Here is a 14,132-nt window from a genome sequence, read left to right as displayed (position 1 = left end):
TCCCAAATCCCCTCCGCAGAGTCAGGTAGGCAGGGCTGTCATGGGGCTCCTTCCTAGACCCACAGCAGAGGCAGGAGAGTGTGACACCCCATCACACAGCACAGCAACACCATCAGCTCCAAAAGAGCAGAGTTAGAACCTAGTGGCTTCCAAATTCCCTTGGAAAGGAATTTTAGCAGTCCCCAGTTTTCCTACTTGTTTCAGTTTGGGGTTTTTTTTTTAACCTGAAACGGACATTTTTAGTGCAAGTTACTTGCTAAAATAATTTCTACCTGAAAATGTAAGAGGCCAAATGAAAGATTTAAATTGATGTGAATGACAGTCTTCAGCTTGTCTTAAAAATAAAACAAAATAAGGAAATGGTGAGGTTCTGGGCAAGTTTGGAAAAACCTTAGGGAAACAGTCACAATTAGGCAGAAGGAATAGCAGCTGCATGCCATTTCTTGTGGCTCTCTGTGCATTTGTCACTGCAGGGGAAGCTGAGCCTCACAACCTTGGTGTGTGCCCACAGTGGAGGGTACCCACTGATGGAGATGCTACAGCTTGGTGGGCTTGGGCAGCTTATTGCACTGTGGCGATCTGGTGATGTGTCTACACCTAGAAGCAGAACTAAACTGAGGAGGTGGACAAAAAATTGTCCCCTAAACCCATCATTCTGGCTAAATCCTCTGGCTGAACTGGGAGCAGATGTTGAGCTCTTTAATGGATAGATGCACAGCCACGATGGGAAGGACTTTCCCAAGGCAATTTCCAAACTGGTCTTCATTTTCTCCTCCCTATTTCTGCAACTTTGGGTTAAGGTGAAAAACTAGTGAGTGTTGCACAATATCCTTTCCACCAACAGCATGGGTCGTAGTGACAAACGTGATGGGGTTTTGTCTTGATATAATCTTATTTATGACTAATTTATTTTTCCAAAGTGTTGTTCACTAAAATGGAGAAGAATGTGGGGGTGATTTTCTAGTTGCTACATGAGTGGCATTCATTTTTAGAGGAAATTACTGCACTGCTGGAGGATACTGGGAGCTGTACCTGGGTTAAGGAACTCTGGACTGCATGGGAGCAAAGGGCAGATGCTAATGCACTGAAATTACTTTTAAAAATTACTTTTTAAAAAAAATAATCATGTGAAAAGCAACAAGAGTGGCTTTTTTCATCCCATTCTGACTCCAGCTGCTGACCTTGGCTCTGGGAAAATAATTATTCTTGACTTCGAAGCGGGGAGGTTTTTTGCGCCAAAGGCGAATGTCTATAGATTTATACTATTTGGAAAAAATTAAACAGCTTCAAGCCAAGCCATCCAGCTTATAAAACATAACCAACCCTCTAGGGATAATTTAAAGCTGACCCTGCAGCACTGAAATTCCAACCATAGATGATGCAAAACGTAACTCACACTATTTTCTTATCTGGTGGATGCTCCCATCAGCGTGGGCTTCAGGGACAAAGACCAGCCAGGAGGAAGAAAAAAGAGAAGAAAAAGCCTCCAAAATAAGTTTGTGCTAATGAAGGCGAAAAGGCCTGGCAGGCTAGAAGGCAAACTTCGTCTTCCACACAGCCAAGAGTTGCGAAGGCAGCCACAGTCCATGCTTTTTCCACTGTGCTCTGCCAGAATAACCCTCAAAATTCTCCTGAGATGAAACAACCCACTCTGCTGCTCTGGCAATCCAGGCTTAGATCCTGCTTCTGAACTAACAAAACCATGAGCTATGATGGCTTGTTCCTATATAATTAGGACTCATCTGCCAGTGATTGGTTACATCTCCTGTCCTCGAGTCTTTAAGTACAGCAACCTGACCAAGGCCTGTGACATCTGCGAGAATTCCTGTGGCTAGAGGACCATCCAGTGGCACCCTGCCCCAGCACCATCATGGGTGTCACTGCTGTTTGGTGAGCCAGTTTGGCAACACAGAAAAAGCCATTTACTGGGGAAGCAGCCTAACTGTGCTCCTCACAAGCAGGAGCATCACAAGAAACATAACCTGCTAGGCAGTGGACAGGGTCTTCCTGGGACAAAGGCTTAGGTTACTGGCATGCTCTGCCTTGCAACAGGTCCAACAGGTTTCTGCTTCAATTAGCCAGTACACGATGGCTTCTCTTCAGCACAGATACAAGGCTAATCCAGAGTGAACAGATAGAACAGCCTGACAGCAGGGGGAAGAAAAAAAGAAGAAGAAAAGACATATGCCAAGGCTTCAATAAAAATAGAGCAACATCAAACTCTAAATAAGGGCATAGTAGTGAGACATCCAAACTGAGCTGTCACCTCAGCATTAAGCAAATCCCCTCTCCAAATTTGTACCACACGTTCCTCAGTCAGGAGAGCCTGATCCATCACACTTCAGATCAGTCTCAGCACTTTTTAATAAGAGAAACTTCACAAGGCCAAATCCCCAAAACACAAGATCCACCTCCACCCCATATCTGTCCCCAGAATAACCAACTGCTGTTTGTGAGCCTCTGTGTATGTGTGTACACAGGAGGGTGTGCTTTCACACTCCAGGAATGACAAATTCAATAAGGGATAAGCCTTCATTTCAAATTTCCAATTGGTTTTGGTCTCCAGCCTCCAATAAAGCAGAGTGGCATGCTTCAGCACTTCACAGCTGTAGACACTGGGGAGGAGTCACGAGCATCATCTTGCAGCACTTCAGCTTATGATTGTTAAACTACCCCATATGCTGCATGTGAAGCGCAAGCAGCTGAGATCACCTCTTTGCTACTCCCCCTCTTTTACCCACAAGCCCTTTGCAAATGCAAGGCCATGATTACGTTTCACTGATCACTCACAGTGGGAAATTCTGAGAGACTGAGCTTGTGACTCCAAAGATTTCAGCCAAGAGAAATATTGGCCTGCAACAATGTCCTAACAATGCAAAGTAGTCGACACCATAAAATAAACAATTGCAGAGAACACAGAAAAGGGTATTTGGGACTGCCAAGGATCTTGTGGAGGTATTACCAAGCCAGACTGGAGTTCGCAAAAGCAGTTTTTTATGACAAAAACAAGTGTCAGTCTTTCCAACACCCCAGTCCCCACATAGAAAGAGCATCTCTGCCTAGAACAGGCCACATTGCTGGCTTCTTCCTTCAAGTTTTGTAACTTTTACAGTGTGCAGAAATAACAGAAAGAGTGAAAACAAGATCAGGGCAGAACACCCATAAAAGAATGAGGGTACATATGGTCACACATGCCCACACTAAAATATACAGCAACAGGTAGAAATGGCAAACCAGAGGATGGCATTCTCTAATATGATCACCTGAAAAAGACTGAGCTTGGTGACAAAAGTGGACCAAAACCCTACACTGAACACCTCTTTTCGAGAGGACATCACTGTGGACTAGACCAGCTTGAGTGAAACATCAATAAGTTCCCCCCTTAGTCTTCTTTTCTCCAGGCTGAACAGCCCCAGCTCACTCAGCCTTTCCTCACAGGGGAGATGCTCCAGGCCCTTCAGCATCCTTGTAGCCTCCTCTGGACTCTCTCCAGGAGATCCCTGTCTCTTTTATCCCAGGGAGCCCAGAACTGGACACAACACTCCAGGTGGGGCCTGACCAGGGCAGAATAGAGGGGGAGGATCCCCTCCTGTGACCTGCTGGCCACACTCCTCCTGATGCCCCCCAGGATCCCACTGGCTCTCTTGGCCCCCAGGGCACACTGCTGGCTCATAGCGAACCTGTCATCTATCAGGACCCCCAGGTGCTTCTCCACAGAGCTGCTCTCCAGCAGGTCATCCCCCAGCCTGTACTGATTCAAGTGGTTATCCCTCCCCAGGAATCCTCCCATCACCTCCAAATAGAGCTGCCCAGCCACTGCTCCATGTTCCCACGCCTTGTTTCAGCCCATCTTCAACACCCCGTTCCACAGAGCGCAGCCTGGACGAGGTTTTAAAGGTCTTTGTTGGCAAGTGAGGGACAGTTCTGTGACCTTTGTCATTATTTCCTACAGCAATATAATCTTAATTGAAAAGGGCATGCCCTGCAGCTTCCCCATAAAATAAATTGAAACAACAACAACAAAAACACAAATAAACAAGCAAATAGACCAGAGGAGTTTTTCCAGCAGCAGCAATAACAAAGGGTAGTTTCCTGGGGATTTCTCCATTGTGGTTGGATTCTCTGGTGCACAATAAGGGATGTGCTGTGATCGAAACTCCTTCTGTGGTTGGAGCATTTATAGCATCCCCCTGTGTGGATTCTCTGCTGTCTACTAAGGGTTGAGCTTAGATGTCAGTCCTCTCCTCTCTGAAATTGTTAATAAAATGTTGCTTTGGGTTTTTTTTTTCTTTTGAGCTGCTGATTTCCACAACATTTTAGAGATATAAAAAAATATTTGAGATCACTATGGAAATGTCAGGTTTTGCTGAAATCAACCCAGGGGTTCAAAAACTAGCATGCAGAAGTGAATAAACACACAAACACACATACACAGAGCCTCATATGAGCACACAACCCTTTCCTCCTTAGGGAACTAGGATTAAAACAAAATTAAAATACTACTTAGAATTTGAAATCCTGCCATCACAATCTACATCATTTCCTATTATTAACTGAGTTTTTTAAAGCAACAAGTCTTTTGTGATCACACCCTGCAAGTCTCCACAACCCCAAGGAGGTTTGTATGCCTGGAATCAGCCACATGCAAGACATGGGTGGGAGTCCTCCAGAGAGTCCCTGCACATCCTTTGAAAGTCAGCACATAGGTAAGAGGAAGGGAGCTCCTGGAGCTGCTGGATAGGCAAACAAAGCTGGTCACCCTGCCCAGCCAGCACACACACACATGCTGACCAACAACTCTGTGCCCATTTTTGCAAAGATATTTCCAAAGGCAGACTTTATAGCTGGAATTTAAGAGGGCACAAGAGGTTCAGATTGCCAAAGGACTCAGACTCCAGGCTTGTGTTTTGGTGTGATCCCACAGGGACTTCTTCCTTCCCTCGGGGGCAGGGGTGCATACTTGCTCAATACAGAAGTGCTGGGACACAGATTTCTGTGTGCCTCTCTCTAGAAGTTCTAGATGAACCCCAGCCTTTTCTTTCTACTGTAAAACCAGTTTGCCATCTCAATTTCCTCACCAAAATGTGTTTTGGCAGCCCTTTGGTGTCTTTTTCATACTTGAAAAGCAGCCCAGTTTGTTTCATAGGTTAATAATGCGTCCACTTCCCTAGCCTTGTTTGCCTGATGGCATGCTTTGAGGAGAAACGGGCTGTTTTCAAAAAACAGAACCTAATTCCATAAATCACTCATTATGTCATTGTCATCAGCCATTTTCCAGAGACATCATCACATCAAACTCTACCTCCATTTCAGGCTTTGAATGATAAGACAGTCTCATTTAGCAGAAAGCTATTAACAAACATTAAGCCCAGCACACACAAATTGCAGAAAGGCATGTTTTTTAACACTTTCAGGTCAGCCACAGTTTTCAGAAGATATCCCAGCTGTCAGCTTCTGGAGTGACAGAAGAAAGGAAAACTTTCAACAACTGTCATCTCTCCTCATTGATGCACAGCCCTGCTGAGCCAGGACAGACCTGCAGATGCCTTCAACATCACCAAACAGAGACGAGGCACCAATCCAACCATCGGCACAGACCTGGGGTCTTGCTGTAACCACACTCCCACTATTGAAAAGTGTCTCTTTCATTGATGAAATGGTGGAAGACCTCCACTGGACTAAGGACCAGCACAGTCAGTACCTGCTGGGTGACATCCCCACCCTCCCAGCTGGTGCTTTCAAAGCAGCTATGAAGTTAGGCAGTGGATGCCCGGCTCCTATTTGCTTGCTTGACACAGAAGGTTGAAGGCAAAGGCTCCTTCCCCTGCATGATGGAGACTGGGTTTCTCACATGAAAAATCAGTTTCAAGTTGTGGTGACAGTGTGCAAGAGGCAGGTGCTGGGCTGTTTGCTTTCACTGGCTCTGAAGTGATCGCTGTTTGCGCGTTTCAAGATGCTTGAAGTAAGCAAGAGTGTGACACATGAATCACGGCGCATGAAAGGAATAGCTGAGGCTTAAGAGGGCCATGGCAAAAACAATTACAGTCTCTCCCTTTCTGAGTAGAACAGATGTTTAGAATTATGTCAGCGACCTCCAAACCATAAACATTTCTCAGGGAAATGTAGATGTGGTTTGCAAAGAAAGGAGATGTGTCCGATGTAAAGCAGAGGTCCTTGCTAAGCGAGCCCCCTTTGAGCAGTGGGAATGTCAAACATGCTTGACCTCCAAATCAGCAAATAAGCACATTATAAACAATGTTATTAATGGTTCTGCTTTCACTACAATGAGGAGCCTCCTTGTTTAACATAGAGCAAGCTGGTTAGAGTGTACATAGTTTCATGGCCAAACTGTATTGAAGCAGTATGGAGTATTTGCTCTTATTGTTTCTAGCTCCACTGCTGGTAGGTCGCAGGAGAGGAAAGATGCTGCTAATCCCAGTGCCATCAGGATCACCGTCATCATTTCACATTTAGATACTGATACTGTGCCTTGAATCACCACCCAGCCGCTAGGATGGCTGTGAGAGGTCATCAGCTTCTTTATGAAAAGGCACAACAGTCTCCAAGTGCAACACGAGTGGATGTGTCCATCCATACACAAAGTCAGCTTAGGACTCAGCCCATAAAAAATGGTGGTTTTGTCTCAGGATGACAAGAGACAAGTCAGGTGCCCTACCAGGACCTGTCTCTCTTCCCTGTGTATTCCCACCCACAAAGCCACGTGCTACAGCCAGTGTAACTGTACCACACTTTCAATAGAAACATCTCAGCAATCCTATAATCTTCCTGCAAACAGAGCTCAGCCTCAGCAGCTGCCTCCATCCTAACTGTACCCCAGAGCACTTGCAGTCTGTCCATCACTCACCACGCAGGTTCACATCACACACCACTCCAAACCGACTGCCAGGCATCGGTACCAGCCCAGAGAGCTGCATGGCACAGCAGCAGATGAGACGGGAAATTTCAGCTCAAGGTACTGAGTCAGAGCTGTGCAGGGTGACACAGAGGCTAATATTATGCAGACTTGCCCAGAAATCAGTTTCTAAGATCCTCCTTCACATATATAAGTCAAGATGAAGCTTCAGCGAGGCCAACAGACATGTATCCTAAAGAGCAGCTCTGATGGCAGCAGTCAGGACAGGTTTCAGGCCACCAAGAAAGTCCCTAACAAAAGTCACACTGGTTTTGGTCATGCCTGACCCAGTCTGTGGGCTGCACGCCCCTGTGAGTGAGTGGAACTGGCTCTGACAGAAGCAGGGAAGGGCTGAGACAGCTTTGCTGTGGTTCATGAGTCTAAATATTTCAAAGCTGATCCTCAAACCACTAAAGCTTCCCAAGTGACCATGCTGCAATGGCCAAAGATCTTGACATAAGGAGTAAGGAATGCAGGCTCACATTGAAAATGCATTAGATCAAGGGTTAACCCAGAAAAAGTGCAGAATGAAAGGAAATAGAGTTGGCCAACAGCCTTCCTACCTGTGCAAATGAGTACAGATGCCCCAAGCACAGAGGTAAAGAGCAGAGACCCACCCAGGAAACATGTCAGCAACAAGTGCAGTGAAGGGAAGGAAATGGAAGGATGGTCCCTGGGCATCGAGTACTCCTGCACTGAAAGTCTGCACTTTGTGATGGACTTTCCTGCATGACCTCGGGCAGGTCACAGTGGCAGAGCCAAAACTGTTGGATCCAGGGTGACCTTGGGACCCCAACCTGTCCCACAGGGCAGGCAGGCAGCTATCTTCCCACTTCTAAGGTCTCTCTGATGACAGGAAAAGAGAACCCTTTCCTATGTCACAGGCATGTTGAGAAGATGCACACCAGCATCGACAAGGCTCTCAAGGACTGTGGTAAGACCACACTGATAGCCAGGCTCCAAGAACAACGCTCAAATCCACTAGCATTTTGGTTTATGCAGCTGACTATTTTTACCACTTAAGGACTCATCCACATCTAATGAAATTCCTTAGGACCAGTCTGATTTTCTGCTCTGATAAATCCCTTCACTCCCAAGACATCAGTTACTCTCTCCCTTATTTTATGAGCACAGGAAAAACCCACAGCAGACTAAACAGCTCCCTTGTCTTGGAGACTCTGAGGAGCAGCAATTCGCCATTAGGAACAAAACAAGCTGATAGCCCAGCAGCATCCAGGGAAATTAAAAGCAGATGAAGATACAGACCCTCTAAGCTCCAAAAATATCCAGAGAGGCATGGAAGAGGTAGCAGGGCATTGTCACTGTGGAAGGGGTTGACTCTTGGGCAAAGCTCACACCCATGATTTACACTGAATGGGTACAGGGCTAAACCAGCATCTCAGTCCTTCCCCGTTAGAAGTTATGTGAGCTCACAGAAAGCTCCTCTCTGCCTCTGGCTCTGGCCATGTTACAGAGGAAGTCACAGGGACTGAGGAATGCGCACCAGGGAGAGCAAATAAACAGAGGTGTGCAAATCTGCTAAAAATAACCCAGGAATTGCGGCTCTTGGAGGGGAACACAGATACTTGGTTGTTCACCACAGTCTACCACAATTGAGGCCTTGTCTGAACAGGTGGGTGGCTTTCCTGGCAAATCCTATCTTAAAAAAAAAAACAACACAGAAAAAAATCCCTCCTCAATCATTCCTGCAGCCCCTCTGTTTTCATCTAGATTCTTGCCAGAGGTTGTCAAAACAAGAAAGAAAAATACAGCTCCAACGTGATTTCTGCTGTTTTCCCACTGCTTTCCAGGGCATGATGTGTTGTTCCAGGCAGCCCAAAAATGCCAGCGAGGTGGTGACAAGGGGCGAGGCTGGCAGGGGACATGGCAGCCACAGTGCTGGAAGCATGGAGCAGCCTGTTTGAGGCTCCCATGCATGGAGGCCTTGAAGGAAAAGCCTTGAAGAACCCAGTAGGAACTGGCAATGGGATTGAATTATGGATTTCTGTGTGCTTGAGGCCTCAAAATTGGGTAACACAGGCATCAGCCATGGTGAGGAGCAGGGGACTGTGTGGGATGGAAAGCTCTGCAGAGGCACTGGGAATACCAAATTGGGTAAGACCAGTAAGAAGCATCTCCTGCCAAACATGGGGGTGGCAAACCAAACCCCTTGATAATAAACCTAAGCACTCTGCTGTTTTTTCCAATTCTGGCCTCTAAGCCAAGTAGGGGTAAATCTAGGAAGTCAAGAGCGACCTCTGTGTGTGTGAAGAAATCACCTTGCATCAAAATGGCCTGGTGACACCTTCTGTTTCTTTCACTTCTCCCTTAATTGAAGTATTCCAAACCCAGCCACCCTCAAGTCTCACAGAAGAACATTTCTCTCACTCTTTTTTTCCCCCCCTGTTTGGCCATGCCTCTCTGAAGTCTCCTTTCATCTCACTGAGGTCTAAAGTCTTCTGAAAGGCTCCTTAAAGGCTACCTCTCCAGTGCTGAGCATGTTTCCCAACACCAGAGAGCGCATGCAGCAACAGGAGCACTACTTCTCCCACACAGCACTGGTGCCTCCCCACCAGAGAAGGGGTGGGGGAATGCACCATGCTATGCTGCATCATACACTATTTGATGTCTGGCCCATGGGAACTGGTTACTACAGCCTGTGCAGTCACTAGAGACCAGGGAACCTATCCCAGCTTGCTCACAACCTTCCTCCCACCAAGCCCACTGGGGTTAGGGGTGTCACAGGGCCTTGTGGTGCACCTTCACCCAGTGCTGGTTGGAAAGCAGTTGAGTGCCACTGCTCCAATGGGCTGGGACAGCAGGCATCCCCTGCTCCAGCAATGCCACAGCAAGCTCAGGAGCTCTTTGGTTCCCTGTGCTGGGGCACTTCGGGGGCCAGTTTGGTGGAGCTGAGTGGGCTGGACAAGCATCAAGAACTTCTTTCACTTGGTCCTGAAGACAAAAAGCTGCATCTAAGGACACTAAGTGCAAACCATGCTTATCCAGCAGGATGCCCAGGGAGACTGCATCAGGCTCCGATACCCCACCCGAACACACACACACACACACACACAAGGCAGACTGGGGTCCGCCCTCAGAGCACAGATGTGCCTGGCAAACCCCACACAGCTCCCCTGAGCCTTCCTGTTCCTGGCTGCTGATAGAGTCAAGAACAGCAGTATCAGTTCAGCTGCTTTCTGACTCACTTCATGCAACCTCAGCTCGAGTGCCTGATAAAGATAATCTGCTCTTGGGGCTTCCTCTGGGTCACTGGGAATCCTACAGACCCTGATCAAAGGGCACAAATAGACTTCAGATCTGGCTGCTCCTCCGCTGCTTCAGCAGTACTAGCAGCAGGAGAACAAGTCTGGCCTGTGCCAAGCTGATACTAACCATAAAAGTAATCTTTACACCACATAGATGTAGGAAAGTCTTTGAAGGGAATAAATAACCAACTTCATTTGGTACATATTTGACCATATTACCTCATCTCAACTGCAAAATATCTAGCTCACAGCTGGTCCTCCTGAATTCTTCCCCTTGCAAAACTGCATCCAGCTCCCATCCCCTGCCAAAGAAGATTTACTAGCCTGTTTCACTGGTGATGTCTTTAGCCATTTGCTCCCTAATTTAGGTGAAGTGAGTTTCAAATTTTTTTTATATACCACTCAACCACTTATTTCCTTAATCAAGACACCTGGTTATAGCATTGTGATTTCATAAACTCTACAGAGAAATGCCTCTTTAATAGCAGTCTGAGCAGTGTTTTTCTGCTTAGTCTAGTGTTCAGTCTGGTTGAGTTCTAACGAATCCAGCACTTACTTTTATTTGCAATGCTGCGTGCAAGGCAGCTCAGAAGTTGGCCTTATGCTAGTCATCCAGTTTCCAGGCACTTGGCCTCCACATTTCGATGTTATGAGTACAAATGGTATTTGGGGAAGGCTTCTGAAGAAAAAAAAATACAAGGCAGCAAAGGGGATGGAATATACATCTTTCAACTCAGCAGTTAATGTCTGGGTTTTTAAGTTTTCCACCAATGCAGGAAATAACACTGGAAAAGTTCAAGGTAATGAGGATACAAGAGCCAGTATTCCCTATCTTTTGAAAAACTGGACCACAACTGGCTGCTGTTAAGCACACCATGGAGTGCTCTAGGAGAAAAGCCCCTCATGCTGCAGGAAGCCATGCTCCTAAAGTGATCACAAGCACTGGTGGGATATGGGATTGTCATAACACAACATCACCCACCAAGAACAGACAAACTGTTGGAGCCCTTGGCTTTGAGGAGTTTCTTCCCAGTACAGCTGTGGCTCCATGTGCCTTGTAGATGGGGGCTGCCAATGGAGACCCTGAAGACCTGGAGTGTGGGCAGAGAACTGAGGGTTGACCTTTAACAGAGACAGCATTAACACAGGATTCAAACCTACCATCAGGTACATGGTTAGAGCTCTCATAACTTCTTATATCCTTCAATAAATCCATCCACAGCCTCAACAATGCTGTAGTCCTCTGCAAAGAGGGAACTCAGCATGTACACTGGGTAGGACATCAGCTCCATGCCATAGTCTTAAGTAAGACACAAGAAACCCAGTCTAGCTTTGCTAAAAGTCAGGGCTGTTTCATCTTAAGTAACAGAGTTTATTTGCCTTTCAGTATCTAGTCTTCAGGGCAAAAGAGATTCACGTTTTCCAGGTTTTATAACTCCAAAAGGTAAAACAATTTTCTCAACTTTTTAAATGAGAATTCCAAGCCCCCCTGCATCAAAGAGGGGAAGGAGAGGTGTTAAGGGAATCATTAAAGTTGGCAGGACTTTGATAAGGAGAAGGCAGCAGACACAGCCATCCTGGCATCACGAGTGAGAGAAGCAGAACAGTGACTGATGCACATCCAACAAACACAACCCAATGCAATTCAGGTCAGAAAGTGCTGTGCTTCCCTCTTTCATTTAAAAAGCAAGACAGGAAATGTATAAAAGCTGACAGGATCATTAGGGATTTTATAAATGGTGCTTCCTGTGGTACAGCAAGAGGAAAGGAGAAAGGCATGGGGCCAAATTATGTGCTAGAGTAGACACATGCGGCTGCGATGCACAGCAACGTGCTGTGAAACCATCGGCCTTCACCCAGAAGAATGAGGTGATCCAGGCTCTGTTCTGCAGGGAGAGTGGGGGCAAAGCTTACAGCCCATCCTGGAGGGCTGGGGGCCAGGCGGAGCTCGCCGTGGGGGAAGGCTGCCCAGCACCTGTGCATCTGATGAGTCAGCATCCCTGGCCACAACCTGAAACCCAGCGAGGCCCCAGGACGGGAGAGGAAGTTGGTTTTGTTTGATTTTCTCCAAGGCTTTCTCTATGAAAACAAAGCCTCCTACCAACACCAGGCTGTTTTGCCGGACCGACAAAGTTAAATAATGAATTTGGCACTTTCCTTCGGTGTCCACTACCCGGCTCTGAGTCACACGCTGGGAATCTGGGGGGGGAGAAGAGCTAGCAGGGAGGCAGGCGGGTGTTTGTCTTGGAAAGCTGCACACAAGCCCAACTTGAAGCATCACTCGGTGCTCACTTTGCTCAGTGGCAGGCAGAGAGCCCAGCCTCCCGATCCCTGCTATGAAAGCCTTCGGTACCCATCTTCCAATGTGCTCAAAAAAAAACAAACTGAAAAGGAAGAGGTAGCATATGGATTTAAGAGAAGAGCAAAGAAACACCACTCACCACAGGACAGCATAGCTTTACGAGCATGCTATGGAACTGGAGGGGTTGCTGTTGGGCATGGGAAGAGACCAGCAACCAGCCCAAGCCTCCCAGTCATGGCAGGCATGGGAGCTCCACATTTGCCAAGCAGGTCCTTCCCAACCAAGTTCAACATTGTCAAGACAAGGAGCTCCCATGCATGCCAGCAACAAAACTTCTGCTGCAGAGGGATTTCAGTGCTGGGTGTTGAGTACCTACACACCAGCCACATCTCTAGGGACTTTAGGACCAGAGCATCTCAATCCCTTTGTAGGTGTAGCCAAGAACAATTAAAGCAGAACAAGTGGGTGAGGTCTGTGCAAATCAGGCTGAATCAGGGTCAATGGCCTGGGCGAGCTGCAGAGATGCAAAGCACCTCATCAGGGCCATCTGCACCAAGGTGCATTTGTTAGAACAGATGGAGACGAGATTGTGCCAGAGCATCCACTGGCTGCGACTCTGACACGGCTCTGAAACAACTGCAGATAAATCCACCCTGTGCAGCAGAGCCGGAGCTCTCGGTGGAGTGTTTAGATTGTTCAGCAGCCAAAGCAAATACATTTGCTCTGCAGGTTATAGAAGGCTGTTAAACCAACCGTGCAACCAACCCATCCAAGCCAAAAAAAGATCTTCCCTCTTTATACTGGAGCCTAATACCTACAGTGACCCTGTTAAAGTTCACCAATTCTCCTGCTGCCCTCAAAAGATACACATTATAAATAAAAGCATGAATCCTTCAAGCAGCAATACAATCCAGATTCAGCCCAAAAATTCCCTGTTGTTTTTTTCCCCCTAAATAGTTGACCTTTTTCTACTCACAATTGAGCTCAGTTTTGCCCAAAGCCAAGGGGAGAACAGCAAGGATTCTCACGTAAATCTCTGACACTGAAATCTGATGCATCACTACAGCAGAAGACAAGGACTAGAATAAGGAGAAGTGGCCTCTGGGTTCATTTAGGGTATTGCCCTGGAAACACCTACCACTCCGTACTAGACTTGTTCCCCCAAGTAGCTCCCTGGGGTACCTTGCCTCCCAAGGCTGGTGAGACAGGATCAGCAGCAGCTTGCTTCAAGAGTGGCAGAAAGCCACTGTGGGTTTGTTGGAGGAGGAAGAGAAAGGAAACTCATGAGCGTCCCTTAGTCTTTGCACAAGTAACAGGTCAGCTGCAGGTGACAGGGACCACGGGCACAATGCTGCCCATGGATCAGATGCCAGGGATGCTCAGCAAAGGAGGCACAGGGCAGATCACATCCTTGAGGTGGCAGCCTTGTAAAGGCACTTCCTAGCCACTGGCTTGATAACGAGAGGCCTGGAGGAATATTAATTACAGACTACTGATTTCATGAGGTTTTTTTAATCTCCAGTGTACTTTGTGACTAACGAGTCATGTTTAACTTGCAGCACCAACCTCTGCCCTAACTCTATCAGTGCTAAATTACTACTTGTGTTGAACTGAGCCCCAATCCAGCCCAGCATGCCCTGGCCTATGTGTT

The sequence above is a fragment of the Gallinula chloropus genome (assembly GCF_964237585.1).
Source record: "Gallinula chloropus genome assembly, chromosome: 20".
Classification (NCBI taxonomy): Eukaryota; Metazoa; Chordata; class Aves; order Gruiformes; family Rallidae; genus Gallinula; species Gallinula chloropus.
Note: the sequence above shows the minus strand (reverse complement) of the source record.